The sequence below is a fragment of the Bufo bufo genome, chromosome 1 (assembly GCF_905171765.1).
Source record: "Bufo bufo chromosome 1, aBufBuf1.1, whole genome shotgun sequence".
Taxonomy (NCBI): domain Eukaryota; kingdom Metazoa; phylum Chordata; class Amphibia; order Anura; family Bufonidae; genus Bufo; species Bufo bufo.
Genome location: NC_053389.1, coordinates 153,387,642 through 153,405,584, shown reverse-complemented (window position 1 = coordinate 153,405,584; position 17,943 = coordinate 153,387,642). Strand labels below are relative to the sequence as shown.

The window sequence follows — 17,943 nt, the reverse complement described above, 5'->3', positions numbered from 1 at the left end:
TTGGCCAAAGGTAAGATATCGGGCAAATCCATATTAAAATCCACATGTAACGCGTGGATTTTTGGTGTGGATTTGGCGAGAAAACGCTGCGAAATCTGCATAAACACTGCCATATACATGTGGCCTTAGTTTTCCCTTGTAGTGGCACTGCAGGGAAACTGTGTGCATATTCCCAGGATCCCCACATATTACAGCGGATTGCTGGGGGTACCAGAAGGAGGACAATTTGTCATCAGTGTATTTTCAAGGGACCCTTCTAACAAGTACAGATTGTCCACATTGGAGATTCCCTTTAGGATGGATATAATGGGGGTCATTCACCCCAGTTTTTGGTGTAAAAAAAATAAAATAAAAAAGTTGCAAGACCCCTTTTTTGGGACTTAAATACCTGTGCATCAATATTTTGTCCCACAGAGACTTTACACCATCCTCACCACTTGGGAGTGTCGTGGGCCGGGTCTCCGGCAAGTTTACTGTGATTTACTTCTGAAAACAGAAGTATAAGAGGAGTAAAAAGTACTCCAGTCAGAGGCTGCAGTAGTTTTTACTCCAGGCACACGCACTGCCGGAGGGGTGCCTAATTTATGACAAGGCGCGCGGCTGATCCTAAATTAGGTGCATCCTCCTGCAGCGCAGAGGGGAAACAATGACTGGCGTAAGCTTTGTAAATGACCCCCAATGTCTCTGAGCCTTTTATTTATGTGACTAAATCTGCTGGCGGCTACATGTACATTTATATATTTATTGTGGGGAGGGGCCTATTCACAACCTTCGCAGTGGCGGGACCCCACCAATGTAACAAACTTATAAGAACACATAGGTCTACATTTTTGTAAGTTTATTTTATTAGGAACCAAGTATATGACCTTAAGAAGTGCATGATGATGATAGAAATCCATATGTTTTATTTTATTCATGTAATGGGTGTTATAATAAGCAAAATAAAATGAGCCTCCTAGAACCCTATTTACCTTGGAAACAGCAATGAGTCTTTAAGATATCGATCCCCTAGAATAAGTGTGTTTTGACCTTTTTGGTTTATGGTCAAGGACCAAGCGATGTGCGACAGGGGCAGTGTCTATGGCGAGGGTGTCACTAGCCAAAAAAACTGGCTTAGGACAGTGGTACATGACCCCAAAGTGTCTAGCCATGCACCAAGTTTATCATCCAGCCTAAGCTTCTGTATGTAAACTGCCATTACAACAGCGCCATCTTCTGGTTATTCATGTAAATAGCTGTGCAATCCATATTTGATGTTCCTTTTGCCCACTGCTAATTTTTAGCTCCTAGGACAGATATAATAAACTAGACTATAAAGCTGCACACTTGTAAGGCTGTGGCGTAATTACTGTTATTTTTCACACCATAATGACGATGCATTTTTTAGTTACTGTTTTGTAAATGGGAAATGCTTCTAAACCGCAGAGATTAGTATACCCCCGTATATCGGCATGCCTCTGTGTTAGTGCAGGTTCTCAGCCATTCGCTTTGTCTCTGATCTGCTGCAGTAGTAAATGCCCCCCCCCCCCTTCTTCCTCTGCTCCTTTATTTCTGCTCACTAATCTCTGAATTTGTCTATGTAGGATCCCGGCCAACAAGTCCTAGCACAGAGGCTGCCAATCAGTGGGAGACTGAGGCAGCCAGGAGCCCCCCTCCCATCTCCCCCTTTGTGGCTGCTGCTAGAAATCGCTCTCCCCAGCTCCATAGTGGGAAGGCCCCTTTGTTTCCCACAGAAGCTGAATGCTCCTCTGTTCTGCCGGTTTTGTGCAGTGATTTGCAGGGCGAGGAGGTGCATTTGTCCTCACTGTGCTCGGGCCGCCTCTTCTTCCATCAGTCGTTCTTTATAAACCAGTGCAGTTTCCACTCCTTAGACGTGCCATGTGCACGGGCAGCAGGTCACTACTTCGTAGCAGATGCCCGTTCTAGACTCCTTACTGAGGACCATCCCAGGGAAGATGAAGTTTGAAAGCCAAAAGGGGCCAGCGATGAGGAAAAACACTGCATTAAAAAACGATAAAAAAAAAAATAGTTCATACATGTAATAGAATTGACTGATCTGTCACTCCTGTGAATGTGCCTCAGTCTAAAGGTTTTCTCGACAGAGTTTGTGACATAAAGTGGAGGGATTTTTCTTACCAGCTCAAAATGGGTGATAACAAAAAGCAGTAGTTCACGTTCTACTATGTGGCACATTCACTGCAGGCAAAAGTGTTTCTTTAAAGGGGTTGTGCCATGAAAAATATTTTACATTTTTCAAATGGACACCTGGATATGAATACTTTTGTAACTGCATGTACTGGATTTTTCACTTTATAAGGCCTCATGCACACGGCCTTTCCGTGCATTGGGGACCGCAATTTGCCTAAAATAAATCTAGCACGGCAATGTGGGGATCTCTGGATCCATGTGCCGTACAGGCCTGGTTGTAGGTTTGTTAGAAAAAGATTTTCAGGTACTATATGGTGTTTGATTCTTATTTTTTGCGTAAATCATGGCATAACCCCTTTAACTCGTTTGTGATGGAATATCGAATAAAGATGCCACCAAGGTCTAACTGATACAGTTACACACTGGACTAACGCTGATTGTAGACGTTTAACCCTTTCAGATGCAATGGTCATTTGTGACCACAGCACCTGAAGCAGCTTTCCCTAGGAACACTGTGGTCCCAGCGCATCAGCAGCTTCTCCGTGCGGAGATCGAGGAAACTGTTGCATCTGTATAAAAGCCCTGGTGTCCCTGAAGAGACCAAGGATTTTATAGCTGCATTGCAGTGGTAATCCATTGCAATGTATTGGAGAAGCAAATGATTGCTTGTTATAGCCACCTAGGGTGAGCTAAAGAAAAAGTTAAAAAAAATATATATAAAAATTCAAACCCCTCCTCTTCTCCCATAATTTAAACAAACGTTATAGGCATTTCCATGTCCCAAAACGCCTGCACTATTAAAATATAAACGTATCCTATATGGTGAACGCTCTAATCAAAATGAGTGTGGTTTTTTTTATTGCTTCACCTTCCAAAAAAAAATTCTAAAAATTGATCAAGTCATACACACTCTGTATTAATACAAACTACAGATTACTCCACAGAAATGAGCCCACACAAAGCTTTATAGACAGAACTATAAAAAAGTTATGGGGGTGAAAAGAAACACAACAAAAACTAGCAAAAAAAGGCCTCATGCGGCTATGTCAACTGAAAAATAAAAAAACATTATGGCTCCGGGAAGGCACGGAGTAAAAAATGAAAACAGAAAATCACAGGTTGCTGAAGGGGTTAATGTATCCATGTTCTGTTTGTGAGTGAGTACACACGGAAGCTGGGCATTTTTTGGGATGGACAATGGGACATGGTCACTTGAAAAAGCTCTTAGTGTAATGTCCCAGTGTCCCTATGACATTAGATGGGTGTCAGGACAGGAAGTGTTGTCATGGGGACGCAGGCAGAAGATCACATTAAACCTGTCATAAAAATCATCTTTCTGGGAAATTCTTTTAAGTGTCAAGATGCCAATAATAATGACATGAAGCAGAAATCAGAGCCCCCATAACTGCAACCATAAATGATAGCCAAAGCTCAGTTTATGTATGACCTGAAGCTTTATAGCAGGTGGGCTGTGGAGTTGGGAGGGATAACGCATGTATCATCATGTCAGTGTGTGGGTGTATATAGTGGTAGGTGTGTACATACCTGTGGATAGGACACTGATGGTGGACAGCACCACAGACAGGTGGTACAGCGCTGGTGTGCTTATGGCCTGCAGAAGAAGGGAGACTCCAGCTTTATAGTCTGTCTCTACGTTACAGGTTTTTGGAAAGGTTGGATGATGACCATTATTGCTACTATAAAAGGTCTCACAGGGTTTGTTATTCAACTTACCTAGAATGGCAAAAATGATGTCCAGCAATATAGTGGTGGGTTAAATACTATGGATAATGAGGCAGAAAACTGGCACATGTTAGTTAGGGCAGGGATCATTTTATATTGAGCCTAGAAGCTTCAAGCTTCATGCTGGGGAAGGTTTCCATCCATAAGAGCCAGACTAGACGACTATCCTATTTCCTTATAGATTTAGTTCTGTAAAGGTTAAACCTTGACTAATAGTTCATCTCCATGTAATGATTCCTGAGTTCTGATCAGCATCGTGAGAACTTACACATTCTGCCGCCAGTGATGAGATCAAGACAGTGCAGATCCCCTCAATGAAGGAGGCCACCCCAAAAGCGTGGAAAAGTGACTTCAGCCAGCATGGCAACGGCTCCACGAGAATGAGGATGAGTGCAAACGCTGCAATAGAAGGTAGACTTGTCAGTGCAGGGTAGCAGTTTGTTTCCTCCTACACTCACCATCGTAGTCAGCACCCGTCTACCAGAACAAGGACTGACACATTGGGATCATGTTCAGTGGCCCATCACAGATCAGGCTCTGACACCCACCTTACAACCAAGCTGCTGCCTATGGTTGTATTGTCTCACCATTTTCTCCTAGACTGGAAATGTTGGAAGCCAAATGACCAAAGTAACTCGAAAGGGAGATCTGAAGAATTCAGGTGTGGCTCATAGACTTTTTGGTCTGACTGTTCAACCTCATGATAAGTAATTGTCCATGGTTCAGTGAGATCATCCTTCTGTCATATAAACTCAAAGAAATTATATATATATATATATATATATATATATATATATATATATATATATATATATATAGAGAAAAATAAATTCGGCTGCACCAGGGCTCAGGTGCAAGGTCCAAGGGAATTAGCTTCTCACCCTTAATATACGTATGAAATCGGACAGCACTCCAAGACTTGAGAAAAGACGTGATGTATTTATTCACCCATGTGGAACAATTGCAACGTTTCAGCTCACAACTGTGCCTTTCTCAAGCAAAGGTATACAAGCATGTGCCAACATTAAATAGCAATCAAATAATCTAGTGACCAATAAAAATTCAAATACAAAATCATGTGACAAATTAGCATATCAACATCCTGTGATCAATTACGTATTCAAATACCAATACACATTGTGCGTAAAATTAAGTGCAGTGATGACCTTATTAAGATGTATCCAACCACTATATATCTGATAATGTGTTTCCAAAGTGGTAATGGTATATCCATAAAAACAGTGAACTTTATCGTTATAGTGACAATAGATAGTGTATGAATCATCAAAATGTACGTCCATGTAGATAGGAGGCAAAAGACATTGCCATGTCTGTTATGTGCCATGACGGCTACCATACAATTCAGGGAGTGTAGTTTCCACATGCATGCTGGGCCCGCTTTAATTTCTGTCATCTTTGGTGCCAAAATGGCCTCCATTATATCCAAGGAATGCAGGTACCAACATGGTGTGGAGTGGGCTCGGCATGCATGTTGGTACCTGCATTCCTTGGATATAATGGAGGCCATTTTGGCACCAAAGATGACAGAAATTAAAGCGGGCCAAGCATGCATGTGGAACCTACACTCCCTGAATTGTATGGTAGCCGTCATGGCACATAACAGGTAGTATTTAGTGTTAGGAACCAGTCTTACAGAGATCGCCTTGACGTGCGGCAGACGGGCTCAAATAATTTTGTACAAAATGTATTTGCCAAGCATCTCTAATTTATAAGTATAGCATTAGCTATTAGGCCCTTTAAAACTTAAACTTTGGTTATATTAAATGAAACAGAAACAGAGGTAAGGCTACTTTCACACTTGCGGCAGAGGAATCCGGCAGGCAGTTCCGTCACCGGAACTGCCTGCCGGATCCGTCATAACGTATTCCAATTGATGGCATTTGTAAGACTGATCAGGATCCTGATCAGTCTTCCAAATGCATTGAAATGCCGGATTCGTCTTTCCGGTGTGATCCGGAAAAGAAAAACGCTAGTGTGAAAGTACCCTAACTAAGGCTACTTTCACACTAGCGGCAGGACGGATCCGACAAGCTGTTCACCCTGTCGGATCCGTCCTGCCGCTATTTCGCCGGACTGCCGCCCCGTCCCCATTGACTATAATGGGGACAGGGGGCGGAGCTCCGGCGCAGCACGGCGAGAGGCCGCCGGACTAAAAGTACTGCATGTCCGACTTTTTAGTCCGGCAGCCTCTCACCGCGTGATGCGCCGGAGCTCCGCCCCCGTCCCCATTATAGTCAATGGGGATGGAGCAGCGGCACGGCGAAATAGCGGCAGGACGGATCCGACAGGGTGAACAGTTCTGCCGCTAGTGTGAAAGTAGTACCCTAAGGGTACTTTCACACTTGCGTTGTTTGATTCCGGCAGGCAGTTCCGTTGCCTGCCTGATCAGGCAAACTGTATGCAAATGCAGGTCAAATGCATTGCAATACCAGATCCGTTTTTCCAGTATCATCCGGCAAAACGGATCCGGTAGTTATTTTTCTCGCATTTTTAAAGGTCTGCGCATGCGCAGACCGGAAGGACTGATCCGGCATTGCGGTATTTTGAATGCCGGATCCGGCACTAATACATTCCTATGGAAAAAAATGCCGGATCCGGCATTCAGGCAAGGGTTCAGTTTTTTGGGCTGGAGATAATACCACAGCATGCTGCGGTATTATCTCCGTCCTGAAAAGTCAAAAAGACTGAACTGAAGACCTCCTGATTACTCTACTCTCCATTCAGAATGCATGGGGATATACCAGATCAGTTCTTTTCCAGTATAGAGCCCCTAGGACAGACCGCGGTGCCGGAAAAGAAAAACACTAGTGTGAAAGTACCTAAAGGTGTTAAAACCTTATTGCACCTTCATCCTAATAGTTTCTGAGTTAGAGGCAACTTGTTTGATAGCCTCACTGTATATAATTTAGGAGGTTAGAGGCTCCTACTTGTTCGCTTCACTACCCATTTCTAGCTCACACATTCATTCTAAAAACCAGAGCCCTAGTTGAGTGTGCAACAATAGTGGTGCTATTAACATAGCAATTAATAAGCTACTGCCCTTCAGACCTGTTTGGCTATGCTATCAGCGTTATCAGGGGACTGCAGACGTTAGCAAGATTGGCATGTCAATCTTGCTAATGTCTGTAGTCAAACATCCATAGATACAAAAAGTAGCATAACGTGTGTGATCATACCTAGAACCCCAAGGATAATTTAAAGCCACACATAAAAGTGCAAGAATTACATCTTTATTAGTCAATATAAAAGACAATGACAACAACAATAAAATGCAAGGAGTGTTGGAATGTAGAATAGAAGACCCCCGCACCCCCACCACCACAAGTGATAGTAGATAATGAGAAATATGTAAAATACAAAAAAAAAAGAAATAATAATGCAATAATGGGTGCCAATACGGTGGGTTTATTTATTGAATCCTTGGTGTCTTTTAAGCCAATCCCTTCTTTGAATAATAGGCTTGGGAGGCGTGGGGATCCTCGCCTCTTTTAGCATATACAAATTACGTGGTAGGTGGAGTTGGCGATTCGAGTTGGGATCGCATATCCGATCATGTGACATAGTCATGTGATCTCATGGTGCAATCTCGTGCTATCTACAAATTATATAGTAGGTGTAGCGGGTGATTTGAGTTGCGGTCATGTGTCCGATCACGTGACCCTACCGCAGGCTCTCATGCTAGAATCTCGCGATATCTGCGCTGTCAGTATGCATGTTCTTTGCGGCTCTATTCTCGCGATATCGGCATCGTCGTTTGGCACTCTGATTTAATACGGGGACGCCCATTGGGTAATTAGAACTTAATTGGTACCAATTAAGAGGCATATATACACTCACCTAAAGAATTATTAGGAACACCTGTTCTATTTCTCATTAATGCAATTATCTAGTCAACCAATCACATGGCAGTTGCTTCAATGCATTTAGGGGGGTGGTCCTGGTCAAGACAATCTCCTGAACTCCAAACTGAATGTCAGAATGGGAAAGAAAGGTGATTTAAGCAATTTTGAGCGTGGCAAGGTTGTTGGTGTCAGACGGGCCGGTCTGAGTATTTCACAATCTGCTCAGTTACTGGATTTTCACGCACAACCATTTCTAGGGTTTACAAAGAATGGTGTGAAAAGGGAAAAACATCCAGTATGCGGCAGTCCTGTGGGCAAAAATGCCTTGTGGATGCTAGAGGTCAGAGGAGAATGGGCCGACTGATTCGAGCTGATAGAAGAGCAACGTTGACTGAAATAACCACTTGTTACAACCGAGGTATGCAGCAAAGCATTTGTGAAGCCACAACACGCACAACCTTGAGGCGGATGGGCTACAACAGCAGAAGACCCCACCGGGTACCACTCATCTCCACTACAAATAGGAAAAAGAGGCTACAATTTGCACGAGCTCACCAAAATTGGACTGTTGAAGACTGGAAAAATGTTGCCTGGTCTGATGAGTCTCGATTTCTGTTGAGACATTCAAATGGTAGAGTCCGAATTTGGCGTAAACAGAATGAGAACATGTATCCATCCTCTGATGGCTACTTCCAGCAGGATAATGCACCATGTCACAAAGCTCGAATCATTTCAAATTGGTTTCTTGAACATGACAATGAGTTCACTGTACTGAAATGGCCCCCACAGTCACCAGATCTCAACCCTATAGAGCATCTTTGGGATGTGGTGGAACGGGAGCTTCGTGCCCTGGATGTGCATCCCTCAAATCTCCATCAACTGCAAGATGCTATCCTATCAATATGGGCCAACATTTCTAAAGAATGCTATCAGCACCTTGTTGAATCAATGCCACGTAGAATTAAGGCAGTTCTGAAGGCAAAAGAGGGTCCAACACCGTATTAGTATGGTGTTCCTAATAATTCTTTAGGTGTGTGTGTGTGTGTATGTATATGTATATATATGTGAATTTAGGACACAGTAAAGCACGCCCCCCGGAAGAAGCGCACCAGCGAAACGTATACGGACTTTTGGCTCTCCCCAAACTGGTCTGTACTTTATTGTCTGTATTGTGCCACTTGTTGATTTTGGTCAGGTGTATAAGTGGGTCTCTGTTTTTTGCACTGCTAGTTACATCACTTCTTGTATTCTGTCATTCTCATAATTTTGCTTCTTACGTAACAAGCAATATGTCTTCTGTTCTACATTCCAACACTCCTTGCATTTTATTGTTGTTGTCATTGTCTTTTATATTGACTAATAAAGATGTAATTCTTGCACTTTTATGTGTGGCTTTAAGTTATTCTTGGGGTTCTAATGTCTTTTGTCCCCTGATGACTCTGCAATAAAGTTTTAACATATTTAGTTACTTTTGTTTTAATTTCATTGAATGCAATCAAATAAAGGTTACGTTTTAAAGGGCCTAATACAGGTAGTCTCTCTCTGTGTCTCTCATCATTTTTAGAACCCATCAAGATATAGTAAAAATAAAAAGCTTGCCCCCACCCAATTATGTCATCTGCTGCCCAGAAGCCAGGATCGGTGGTGCCTGCATGAATGACAGGATAACCTGATGAACTAGCACATTTACATGGCCAGTTCCCAGTCTGCTGATATGAGCCATGCTAATGATGTAGACGAACCTCACCTGCTGTGAACAGGCTGAAGATGATGTTGCAGATCAGGTTGTTGAGAAGTGGTTGGCCGCAAAAACGAGAAGAGCTTGGCCTGTGGAGCAAATCATAGATATTGTTATCTGTTCCGTTGCATTGGAAAAAGAACCCAAATCATTGTAAAGGCCAGGTCAGGAGGTATGAAAGTTAGTGAGTAATATAACTAGTGACTGCAGTAGCCCCCATAGTCACGTAGTATGTGAACTTAGGAGCAGTAGGACCACTAAGGTGGTTTGACAATTTCTAATTATCATAACCTATTCATAAAGAATTCTCCTACCAATGTTGGCTGACCAGAGTTAGTCCCAGAAGCTGGACATCTGCCTACATACAGCTTATTATTGTGGTATCCTTTTAACAAAGAGCTTACCTAAAATGGATAACCCCTTTAAGGTGATCAATTCTTTGGCTCCAACCAGAAAGGGGTTACAACTTTATAATATATGTCTTATACCTATTCTAAAGCCTTGCACCAATCATGGGACTTGGGATGGGGTACCATGGTGGAGATAATGTAGAGCTTATCCTATGTCAGTGATGGCGAACCTTTTAGAGACCGAGTGCCCAAACTGCAACCCAAAACCCACTTATTTATCGCAAAGTGCCAACATGGCAATTTACCCTGAATACCAATACAGTATATCTTCCATGTACTTTATAATTTAGCTATAATAATCTGCCTACATTCAGTGCGCTGCCTGTGCCGTTCATAGTGCGCCCTGCGCTGATTAATGGCAGGAAAAGTGTAAGGCTTATTGGTACACCATATGCCTTAGTGCGGGTGCCCACAGCAAGGGCTCGGATTGCCGCCTCTGGCACCCGTGCCATAGGTTCGCCACCACTGTCCTATGTGTTATAGTGCTGCCTTCCTATTTACTGCATCATCTTTATGAAGGTTTTATACCTTGTAGTATGTAGCACTTAGGTTTATCATGGAGGATGCTGTGAGCAGGAGATAGAGCTATGGGACAGGCCGTAGGGTCGATCATCTCAAGATTATATAGGACCACAAGTCATGCTGGGAGGACAGGTAAGACCCCTCCCATATAAGATGAGCACTATGGCATATATGACAGTGTAACAGTTGGGAGGTATTTGCATGGTTTCTAAACCTTATTATATACTAGCTATAGAGCTGTCACATTGTAATATAAAATGTATTTTTACTTTGCATTGTTACCTTAATGCATTCATGCTATAGTTACTAAGATGGGCATAAAACATATATTCTTTTTGGCAAAATTACACTTTTCTTGTCGCCCCCCCCCCCCACCCCTTCAATTAAAAAGAATTATACAGACCTGAAAAGTGTATACACCTGAGGCACGATCAGGGCGACCCCTAGGAATGCCACCGCCACCAGCCTATAGGAAAGAGAGAAAACAAGCAAGATTGGTAATAATCATGCTCGGCAGTAGATGCTGCTGATGTAGTAAATATGTCTCGGACTCACAGCCTGGGTTTGTGGGTTTGGGGTAACCAGCAGCTGAGGTGGTAGAAGCAGTGACTTATAAAGTAGTGGAACATCCTGCCCGTCACCTGATCTCCTGCCCATGAATAATGTAACTCGGCTCCCTGCTCGTTCCTTACTGTGTCATCTATAATACTGCCCTTCTCCCTTTGGACCCCATGACACTTGTCCGGTTCTTAATCGCCCATGGTTCTAGTACAATTCTGCAGTGACTTTCCCACCATCAACCCCTTCTTCTGCTACAGAAAGCTGACATCCCTTATGGCTTCAGTTACCATAACCCTGTGATGGCTAACCTCCGGCGCTCCCGCTGTGGTAAAACTACAACTCCCAAGATGTACACTTGCTTGGCTGTTCTCAGAACTCTATAGAAATGAATGGAGCATGCTGGGAGTCGTAGTTTCACCACAGCTGGAGTGCCGGAGGTTAGCCATCGCTGTTTGTCACCCAGCTTTCCCAAACTCCTGAATACTAAATCTGTTTAGTTATATATTGTGACATTGCCCTGGTAGTGCTGCATAAAGATCTATTGAATCACAGATTTGTTGTTGTGGTTGGGTGAAAACCTAGTGTTATCTATGAATGCAGCCTTTTAGGTTGTCACACAGCTTTTCCAGAAAAACCTCTGTGCACAGCAATCACTTTACTACATAAGGGCTCGTGCACATGACCGTTGGATGTTTTGCAGTCCGCAAAACACGGATGCCGTCTGCATTCCGCATTTTGCAGAACAGAATGGTCGGCACCTAATAGAACAGTCCTATCCTTGTCCTTAAGGCCTCATGCACACGGCCGTTGTTTGGGTCCGCCTCCGAGCCGCCGTTTTGGCGGCTCAGATGCGGACCCATTCACTTCAATGGGGCCGCAAAAGATGCGGACAGCACTCCGTGTGCTGTCCGCCTCCGTTGCTCCGTTCTGTGGCCCCGCAAAAAAAATATAACGTCCTATTCTTGTCCGCGCTTTGCGAACAAGAATAGGCATTTATATTGAAGGATGTCCGCGCCGTTACACAAATTGCGGAACGCGCACGGACGCCATCCGTGTTTTGCGGATCCGCGATTTGCGGACCGCAAAACACACCATGGCTTGTTTTCTCTCTTTCCTATAGGCTGAGAATAATGCAGAGAATAATAGGACATGTTCTGTTTCTTGCATAACGACCATAAGGACACAGAATGCACACAGACTCATTTAGGCTTGTTTTGTATCCCCATTGAAGTGCATTGTTCCACATACGCAAAAAAAATGGACACGGGGGGAAAAAATACATTTTGTTTGCATGAGCCCTAACTTACATATAGCAGGTTCTGCTTCTAAAGCTCCATTGCCCAGCTGTGATCTTGCGTGTTGGAAATTTAACACAGTATACAGTAGCAAAGTCTTTAAAATTTGGCTTTAAAAAACCCCTCTTGCACATCATTTGGCCTGCAATGTGGATTTTAAATCTGCATATTTTACAATGCAGTCGGTGTAGTCTGTGGTAAACCGTAGCATTTAGGGTACCTCCATACAGGACTTAATGGGTCACTGAGTTTTCAAAAAACTTGTGTCATAGAGACATATTAAAAGTTTTGATCGATGAGGGTCTGAGTGCTGAGACCCCCAGCAATTGCTAGACAGGCTGAATGGAGGTGTAGGGGTCCGTCTTGATCCGTCCTCTGCAGTGAGGATAGAGTGTGATATACAAGCGCTTCTCTCTCCTTGTTCTAGTGATCGGCGGGGGTCTCGGCACTCAGACCCCCACCTATCTAAACTTTTAACATATATCTTTATGACATATCAAAAGATTTTTTGACCCTTCAAAACTGCAAGTTTGTCATCTCAGATTTGCGTGCAGCAAATCCACAGCGTTTTACAGGATGACAAAAGTGGATTACATTTAAAAAATTTGAATCCACAAGCTGCAAAAACAATATGAAGCGTAAATTGACCTGTGATGTGGATTTCAGAGCCACCGCATGGCAATTTATGTTGCGGATTTCCACAGAGGATTTTACCCTTTTGTAGTTCATGAGGGTGAAATCTGCGCCAATACGCCACAGAATCCACATGTAACATATGCAGATTTGACCAAAGAATTGTCATCTAGTGTTGAGCGAAGCGAGCTTCAGATGCTTCGTCCGAAGTCGTTTTGGTCAAAACTTCGGAATAATACAGTACGGAGATTCATCTCTATACAGTATTAGGCTACATTCACACGTCCGCAATGTGTTTTGCGGAAACACGGAGTCACGGATCCGCAAAACACGAAAAGCGGCAATGTGCATTCCGCATTTTGCGGACCGCACATTGCCGACATAATAGAATATGCCTGTTCTTGTCCGCAATTGCGGACAAGAATAGGACATGTTCTATTTTTTGGCGGAAACGGAAGCACGGATGCGGAAGTGCGGATCCGCAAATGTGGATGCGGACAGCACATTCCGTCCCCATAGAGAATGAATGGGTCCGCACCCTTTCCGCAAAATTGCGGAAAGGATGCGGACACATTTTGCGGACGTGTGAATGGAGCCTAAGAATGTATGGGCTCCGATGAGCCGAAGTTACTTATTCGTAAAGTCGCGCATGACTTCGTTGAATAACTTCGGTAATTAATTTTTTAACTGGAAAACCACTTTAAAACTTGAAACTGAACTCTGCAGATGTGTTCCTTACTGTGTGAGTCTTACTGTTCACATACAATAAAGCCCATTGAACCCCCTTTAAATCGTCCATGTACCCACAGTAATAATTAGCCTTGATTTAAGAAGTCGTTTTAGGTATGGAACCCGTAAGCTAGATGTGTGTTCCAGGTGTGCACCCCACAGATGTGCTTGTTCTCTGGATGCTGGAGTACGCGGCAGGTCCACACTTCTATTTAGAAGCAGAATTTGCTATGTAAATGAAAACAAAATGTGAACATGGCCAAATATGTATCAGTCTGGAGTCCAAAGGGCTTCTAGGATTGTCTAAACTATATACAGTTGTAACAAATCCTCTGGATGTAAAGAAGAATGTTTTCATTCACTGCCAACAAGCAGAGATGTTCAAAATGGGCTCAAATTCTATTAGAAAGTTACAGAATTTTACAAGGACCACTAGGGGACATTTGATTAAACATATCCAGTGTCATGCTGTACTCACCTGTACAGACCAGTACTACGCAGACAACAACTTCCCCACTCTCCTCCGTTCCCTTTTCCGTGCACTCCTTTGTGCTCTTCTTAGCCAGGCCGTGTAACCGCTGTGTTTGTTCTCTGGATGCAGTTGGGACGTAAATGTAGAGGGAGTTAGTTCTTCACAGTTGACTCCAGGCCTTGTTTACCAGAGTTTACGGATCACACCCTTTAAAAACTCGGTGCTCTTGACTACACACCAGTTAGTGACTATTACACAGACCATCACCGTGATAGCCAGAGACTGAACCACCCACAGGAGCATGGCGATTGCTGTTAAGAGATGATAGTGGTACCAGGCAGCATGGCATCTTTGAGAGGGGGAGGAGAGGGTCCTGGCAAGGAGTAACATCTCTGTGCTTTGGCTGGATGCAAACAAAAGTATTCAACCGAGCTATGTGATGTGTGGGAATCTGGCAGCTGCACTGTGGGACCATTGTTCAGACTGTGAGGCCTTTTGTATTCAGAGCCCCCTGGTGGACCTAGGCGGGTATTGTATTTACTAAAGGCCAGTGAAATGGGGCCATAGATGGGGGAGATTTGCAGGGTTGTGATAGTTTTCACTATAAATTTATTTCACTCAGCCGTATGGCTGAAATGACCACAATTCACTGGAGAACTGTCCAATTGGAAAACATCTCCATTAATGACGTTGGGAGAATCCACCTCTTTTTACTGTTGGCACACTGGTTATTTATTCACAATGATGGGAGTGATTTTGCTTCATAACTTTCCATTGGTCGTCCTTTATTTTAGTATCATCCACAGGCAGATGATTTCAGGAAATGCAGTAGATAATAAAACATAACTAAATTTTGAAATGTTGATTTCAAGAAGGAAATACATAGGGGGTCATTTACTAAGCTGAAATACACCTAAATTAGGTGTAATTCAGGCGCAGATGGCGGCGCAGTGGTTAGTTGCGCCGCTATCTGCGACTTCGCCCCGGCAGGCCTGTCTCATTCAACATTTTCTACGCACATTGTTTTAGGCATAAAAATATTGTAAATGTAAGACGGCTCGGAAGCTGTCTTACGTTTAGAACTGGTGCTCGATGCACCGAAGTTATGGAGAGGCCGGTGCTGCTTCTTCATAACTTCGGCGGATCCACCGCCAGCGCAGGGGCTTTATTAAGACCGGCGTCTAAAACGTCGGTCTTTAATGAATGTGCCCCATAGTGCTTAAAAAGAGCTGAAAGTTTGTGTGTGTGTGACTTCATCATGTAATGGTACAGTTCAAAGTATAGTGATCTATGTATAATGCCTCATACACACGAACGTATATTCTGTCCGTTCCGTGTTTTTTGCGGACCGTATACGGAACCATTCATTTCAATGCGTCCGCAAAAAAAACTGAAGTTACTCCGTGTGCATTCCGTTTCCGTATGTTGGTCATTCCGTTCCGCAAAAATAGAACATGTCCTATTATTGTCCACATTATGGATGATAGTACTGTTCTATCAGGGGCCAGCTGTTCTGTTCCGCAAAATACGGAATGCACACGGATGTCATCTGTATTTTTTGCGGATCGCAAAATGCATACGGTCGTGTGCATGAGGCCTAATACTGTGGTTGGTGTGTGTTATTTTAAATATAGTGAATATAATACTAGAGGTGCATACTGACACCAAGTGTATTTAAATCATAGCATATGGAATATAGAATTGTAGTGAATAATGGCACATTTCAAAGTATATAGTAATCATTGCACAGGTAAAAAAAAAAATAATTTGTATTATTTTTAATGGCATGCAAAAAAAGCCCAGTATATACTGACACCAAATGTGTCTGATTTGTGGTATGCACAATTCTAACATGTAATGGCACAGTTCAAAGTATAAAGTAATCTCTGCATAAGGGCTCATGCACACAAAGGTATTTTGTTTCCATGTTCATGAACAGTGCCATCTATTGGTTTCATAGTCTTATGACAATACTATTACTCTTGTCATAAGACTATGAAACCAATAGATGGCGCTGTTCATGAGTAGATCGCACATTTTCCATGCAAATTGTTTTTCAGCTGAAAAACAAGGCACATTCTGCTCATTTGCATGTCTTTCCCATATGCCCATGTTAATGCAAATTAGTTTTTACATGACAAAACTGTATAGAAAGGTTATTGAATATTATGTTAGGACAATCAGAAAACTTTTTGTCTCTCTAATGATATTGATCTAGGTGCGCAGGTCCACCCAAGCCATCTAACAGATCTGAAGTAACTTTGAGGCTTACTGGCTCTGTCATATGAGAGCTGGTTTGGAATGTCTCAGTGCACAAGGCTGCCATTGTAAGGTATGCTGACTCAGCCTGTTATCTGTCTCATGGATAGATTCATGGCTTGCACATATGTGACTGTTGGCATATAGCCTTTGTGTGGCTGTCTATTGTATGTCGTAGATAATAGGAGTCCAAGATGCATCCAGCTATCCTCTTAATGCTGTTTCCAAACCATTTTGATGGGGTTTCCATCAATTTCTAACCTTTTTTTGTGAACCAGAAACCCTCTTCTCTTCCGAGCAGGGGGTGCCTGGTTTGATGCTCGGGTCTCCCATTCACTTTCATTGTATTAAATTGTACTCGAGCACCCGCAGTATTTGGCCGAGCACTCTGATGTGCCGAGAATATCGATGCTCGAGCCGAACGGTAGTTCGGCTGTGCATGCTCGCTCAACACTAAATATGAGGAATAACAATGCAGTGCTTTTCACACACTATAATAATTACTAGTTATATAGCACCAACGTATGAACATCCCGTCATAGTAACACATTCATAGAGATTTACATCAGTATGTCCTTATATTTGGAAATTACTTACCTTGTACTGATCCAGAGTTACAACCTGTATTATACTTCAGAGCTATAATCACCATTCTGCTGGCTTCTTAGCTGGGAAGAAAGGGATGCAAATGGGCTCTTAACAAGCTCTGCCTCTCATGCCACCAGATGTAAGGCAGCTATCCTATAAATCAATGTTCAGCTCTTTAAATAGGCCTTGAGACATGACTCGGATATTAAATAAGCCAGCATCTCATCTGCAGACAGCTGTTTCGGGGTGATTGCCCCTCATCAGTGCAGAGCAGAGAGTACTAGCTTAACTGGGTGAGAGGCCAAAGTCAGGATTTGGGGGGTACTCTCTCTCCTTGGGGAGAGAGCGCCTTCGGCGATGTGACAAGACTTATAGGCCATACATGCTCCTCTGGAATTCTGGGAAGAAAGGGATGCAAATGAGCTCTTAACAAGCTTTGCCTCTAATGCAGAGCCAGTACTCTCTGCACTGATGAGGGGTAGTCATCCCAAAACAGCTGTCTGCAGATAAGGTGCTGGCTTATTTATTATCCGAGTCATGTCTCAAGGCCTATTTAAAGAGCTGAACATTGACTTATAAAGATTTCAGCTAAGAAGCCTTCTTAAAATTCCCTAATGTTTGTTGTCTGTACAGTCGTGGCCAAAAGTTTTGAGAATTACATAAATATTGGAAATTGGAAAAGTTGCTGCTTACGTTTTTGTAATAGCAATTTGCATATACTCCAGAATGTTATGAAGAGTGATCAGATGAATTACATAGTCCTTCTTTGCCATGAAAATTAACTTAATCCCAAAAAAACCTTTCCACTGCATTTCGTTGCTGTCATTAAAGGACCTGCTGAGATCATTTCAGTAATCGTCTTGTGAACTCAAGTGAGAATGTTGACGAGCACAAGGCTGGAGATCATTATGTAAGGCTGATTGGGTTAAAATGGCAGACTTGACATGTTAAAAGGAGGGTGATGCTTGAAATCATTGTTCTT

The 17,943-nt window shown here is 43.0% G+C and overlaps 1 protein-coding gene and 1 long non-coding RNA gene across 2 annotated transcripts in view; one reads left to right on the top strand and one right to left on the bottom strand.

Moving 5' to 3' along the window:
* The window catches only part of LOC120999810 (nicotinamide/nicotinic acid mononucleotide adenylyltransferase 1-like), a 56,128-nt gene that overhangs the window by 5,393 nt on the left and 32,792 nt on the right, over window positions 1-17,943 (top strand). The window lies entirely within an intron of this gene.
* Window positions 1,374-14,594, bottom strand: LOC120999835. The gene is made up of 6 exons (XR_005778657.1): window positions 14,121-14,594; window positions 10,828-10,890; window positions 9,502-9,581; window positions 4,160-4,290; window positions 3,694-3,760; window positions 1,374-1,998 (listed from the first exon to the last, which is right to left on the bottom strand). It is a non-coding gene; the product is annotated as an uncharacterized LOC120999835 (long non-coding RNA).